Genomic DNA, 4,740 nt, shown 5'->3' with positions numbered 1-4,740 from the left:
CTTACGTTGCTCTTCCATTTATAAAACGAGACCATTTATTGAGCTTTTAGCAGAGTTCTGGCATTAAAATGCCGCAGCACACATGAAAATGTGTGATCAAAGGAGTCCAGCTCCTGCTAACATTTCTTTTCTTCTAATCTTCCATCCTCAGGCAAAAAACCTGGATGAACAGATAAGTTGGTCCCATGAGGTGAATGGGACTTCAGTAACAAAGCTTATGCTACTTACACTGCTACTCATTCAGATTTTTTTGTGTGATTGAAGAAACATGAGATTTTACTTGCTTCCAGCATTCACTCACAGAATAAAGAAAAGATTACACCCCATTTGCTTTTCCTTTTGGAATGTAGGAAAAGCATCGATACTAACTCCTGAAATACTTTACAGGGGAAAAGATGAAGAGGGAGGAAAAAGTTTTATTTCACTCTGTATAGATTAAGATAAGCCAGAAAAATACAGCAAGGCAGTCCAGGATAGCAATTCTGATGTATTTGAATACGTAGCTTAAAAAAGTCAATGAAAACTTGTTCACAAACAGCATCTGATGCACTCGAATAGCACATGTACCAATGTGGCCTTGTGGCCATTTCCCAAGTAACGGGAAGATAAACACTTTAGGTACCTCTTTGCATCCTTCTGATCCTAACAGACCTGAAAAATAGTCCAGAAATTATGACTTGTTTTTGAGAAACACCTAGAAGTTTTAATGCTTTTTTAAAGGAGGCACAGGAGACAGCATCATTGGACTTCAAATCCCTGCCAACAGCTCTAATGAATAAATACATGCCTTTTTGCTGTTACCATACCAACCTGAGCCAAGGGTGGTATCCTTTTATTCTACAGACAAACATGCAGAAAACCCCTATTTACTGAAAATAATCGAGTATTCTACTACCTAGGTGAAAATGCCCACAAATGAGTTGCATGAAGCTTGTTTGAGGAGGAAAGCATTGAAGTGGGGTTTGTGGGTGTGTAAAGATTTATGGTCAGCCTTTGGTTTCTGACACTGGAGCACTTGAGAAGCCAGGAATGAGCCTCACCTCCTGCCCAGTGGCTCTCCACTGGCTCAGGCTCAGCCTCCAGACTGCAATAACCACCCAAAGCAAAATAAACAGCAAAACTATAAGGTAAAATATCTCATGTGTGGGACAGAACACCCAGTTCCACCTTTGGCATAGGAACAGTCCAGAGTCTACCCCACTAATTTCAATAGGCAGGCAGACTTACCACAGCCCATTTAAACTACCAGGAGGTGTATTCAAGGGACACTTTGCAGGTAAAAAGTGTCTATAAGCATATATATATAAGGTATTTGTATACACATGTCTACATGTATATACATTACCCAACCAACTCCTTGAACAGAAAAGCCTCTGTGTCTCTCTGCATGCTACAGGCTGCAGGAGTGCACTGTGACCCATTGGGAGGGAGAGTAGAGTTCTGCCAATGTTCTCAATAGCTTTCTGGCTCAGCAGGCTTATTCTTTGAAGTTTCATCTGTATTATTTCAGTATTCTCTGCCGCACACCACCAGGGAGGTACAGGCATCTCTCACTAGTGTGAAAGGTTTGACCTAAGCACAGATCCTGCAAATCCATGCTTTCTGCAGTGGCAGCCCTGCCTCTCTTGACACAAGCTGCAGACAAGCCAGCTCTAGTCGAGCATTTCAAACCCCCCTCAGGTGATAAAGTAAAATAGTTCTTATGATGGGAGAAAAGGAGCTGCAGCCCCTGGGGATGTACCCCAAGAGCTGTTAGCCAGCTGCCAGATACTATCAGCTTCAGCTGAACCTGAACCCAGCAGTTTCTTCCTCCTGGGGGTAGTGTCTTGGGAAAACAAAAAGCCAACTCTTTCTTCCAGGCTCAGATTATCTGATTGCAAGGGGAGCTGCTGCTGTAAGAGGATTTGCACTAATTACATCGCATATCATATAAAACAGTGATCAGAAAATAATAGACTCAAAAGCTAGAAGGTTAATGTGCACACTGATTCCCAACCTCTCGCTACCCTGAACTCCCATGTAGAAAAATGCAGTCAGGGTGCCTAGTAAAGACACAAACCATAATTACTTTATGAAAATGGTTACCTGGCAAATGAAGTGCTGAAAGAATTCCCTTCCACACTCATTTAAATAGCCAGTGAAATAAATAGCAAGATCAACAACCACAAAACTCCGTCTTCTTGTTGCAATTGAAAAACCTGAGACAGAATCCAGCCATAATTTGTTCCTAGCAATCATGGGGATGATTGCAGTCTGCCTGCTTTCGTGGGCAGACCAGCTCATTCCTATGCAGCAGGTGTAGGGGAACATTTCCTACACATATTCACTTTAACCTGCTGCAAACACATTATAGTCATACAGGTTACAGACTCATGTTCTTTACAGCTCAGTGAGCACACATTAGCTTCTGAAATTGGAAATACACTTGGTTTAAGTGAAGAGTATGGGTTAAAAGAAATACATCTCTACCAGCTTCATCAAAGTGCATCCCACGATGGAAACACACACTGCTCTGGTGGCAGAGTTTGACTCTATGTGATTTTATAGCTCTATGTAACAGAGACATCTATGAGAAGAAACTGCATCCCTGTGGGAACGTGCAGGGTCAAGAGAAGATGTGATAAAAGCCTACTCCCTTTACAGCAGTCTGAGAAAAGCCATTTTAGCCACTGCATCAAAGGAAAAAAATACATTCCCTTTTCCAGCAGGGGCTCAGGATGTAAGTACATGGAGAGGCTTGCCTGCATTGAACCCACAGGTCTCCCCCTCAATCCCAGGAGCAGAGCTAGTTCAAACAACCCCTATGACTGAGTCTCAGATTGCTTTTGAAACACATCCAAATACCAAAACAGCAGCGAGAAATCCAAATCTCCAATTTCCAACAACATAAAACTTATTAAGATACTATAAAACACTAAAATCATCCAGCTTCAGATTTGCTTTGCTTGTGCTCCCACACACCTTGAAAAAAACTATGAGAAATAACCTCTTTTGATGATGTCAAATTAAAACATGCAACATAACCAGAAAATTCCTTCAAAACCCTGTACTCCTGGATACAAGATGATTCTCATAAGACATTTTAAATCAATCTGACAAGCATCACCTGTACTGCATGTATATATATCCCTGGGTGACCATCCTGCTTCTCACACACAAGAACATTCTCCTTCCCTTCCCAGTCTATGGAGAAGCAGGAGCAGTTATTGAAACACTGACCTAACTGAAAACAGCGGCAGTTCTGCCATCTGACCTTATTGCAGTCACTTGCTTTAACATTTACTAGGATTACACCAAGCTGATTTTAATGGAAAGGATAACACTTGCGCTGTTGGAAGGATCCACTCCTTTAACATCGTAAATTACCTTGCTGTTCCTTAGATAAGTACATTGCTCCACCGAGGCACAGACAAACACCTATGTACTTTGGGGAGGCATTCAGGAAGTTTTTCCATTTCTTCCCCTTTTTCACTTGGTTTCCAAGTTGTGCGTGAGTAATTACACAGTGCCCACAGGGATGAAAGCTCCTTGGAGGACGTTCATTAGCGAAGGGGGAGGTAGAAAACGACTACAAAAAGCACTCTGCTGTTTTCCCCCTGTTATTGTATTGAGGTTTATGCCATAAAGTAGAAACAAAAGGTACAGTAGAAAACACGTTGTATTAGGACAAAAGATACTGCATCCCACCTTCAGCTCTGCATTGACTCATGTTACTCTGAGGCCACATAATCTCAGCCTAAATGGATCTCCCACTGCTGGATTGTGTCTACATGAGGAATTCTTATGCCCACATTGGATCTAAAACCCAGGGAAGCACACAAATCAAAGCAGAGTCAGTGTCCTTGAGGAACAATGAAACACACATTTTTTTAGGGCTGAGTCCAAAATGTACTGCCATTTTAATCTTGGTTTGAAACCTGTCCATGTCATACAATTTAAACCAAGCCAGAAAGACATCATGTACCTATGAAACTCACCATTAAGGCAAAGGAGCAGGACTAACAAGGCAGATGCTTTATGAAGTTTGCCAGTCCTACATTTGCAGCTAAAATCCACCAGATGGCTCAGTGAAAATTCCAGCCCAGGAATGCTGATTTCAGACTTGCAGGGTTTAACATTTATTCCACAGGAAGACAAGACATGAAAGGCCCATGCAAACACATAGCACTGCTTCCCCAAATGCTAGACATACCTGCTTGCCATGGTGACACTGCTAAAAGTACATAACAATATAGAGCTTTACAGATCTATCCCTGATACCATAAACTCCTATTTTGAAGCTATTTACACAGAACCTCCACCCTTGATAAAGAGCCCATTTTAGGAAGTATGTAGGGAGAAAAGAACCCTGGAGTACCCATTTCCCAATGGGAATTATCCTGACTAAACAATATATGCAAGTGATTCTTCACAATTGTAGCTTATTAAGAACTGGGGGTTCAACAACTGTTAAAGAAACTTCCATAATTTAGGTGTGGGAACTTTCCCTCACTGTCAAGAAAACTTCATGGAAGAGCAGCATTCCCACAGGCAAGCAGTGAAGAGCACTTTGCTTACAGATACTTAAGAATATGATTCTACAGTGACTATCAGCAGGTTTGCAGAGCGTGGTTTTGAGTCCCAGAGCCAGTAACAAAGCCAGCAGCCTGAAAGGAAGGCAGAGCCTGTCTTCCTGCAAAAAAGACAGGACAGACAGAATGAAGGATAGATGCACAGAAGGGATTAGTCTGTTGATAGCTT

General features: G+C 41.9%; 1 long non-coding RNA gene across 1 annotated transcript; it reads right to left on the bottom strand.

Annotated features, from left to right (window-relative positions):
* Positions 1 to 1,574: 1,574 nt before the first annotated feature.
* On the bottom strand, positions 1,575 to 4,118 carry LOC130599164 (uncharacterized). Its single transcript, XR_008972174.1, has 3 exons — positions 3,978 to 4,118; positions 3,688 to 3,798; positions 1,575 to 1,892 (listed from the first exon to the last, which is right to left on the bottom strand). It is a non-coding gene; the product is annotated as an uncharacterized LOC130599164 (long non-coding RNA).
* Between the last annotated feature and the right edge of the window lie 622 nt (positions 4,119 to 4,740).

This window comes from Pezoporus wallicus, unplaced genomic scaffold, assembly GCF_028554395.1.
Source record: "Pezoporus wallicus isolate ANWC-B61680 ecotype Strahan unplaced genomic scaffold, APGP_CSIRO_Pwel_v1 contig_8166, whole genome shotgun sequence".
Taxonomy (NCBI): domain Eukaryota; kingdom Metazoa; phylum Chordata; class Aves; order Psittaciformes; family Psittacidae; genus Pezoporus; species Pezoporus wallicus.
The sequence above is the reverse complement of the archived record's forward strand: the minus strand, read 5'-3'. Positions and strand labels throughout refer to the sequence as shown.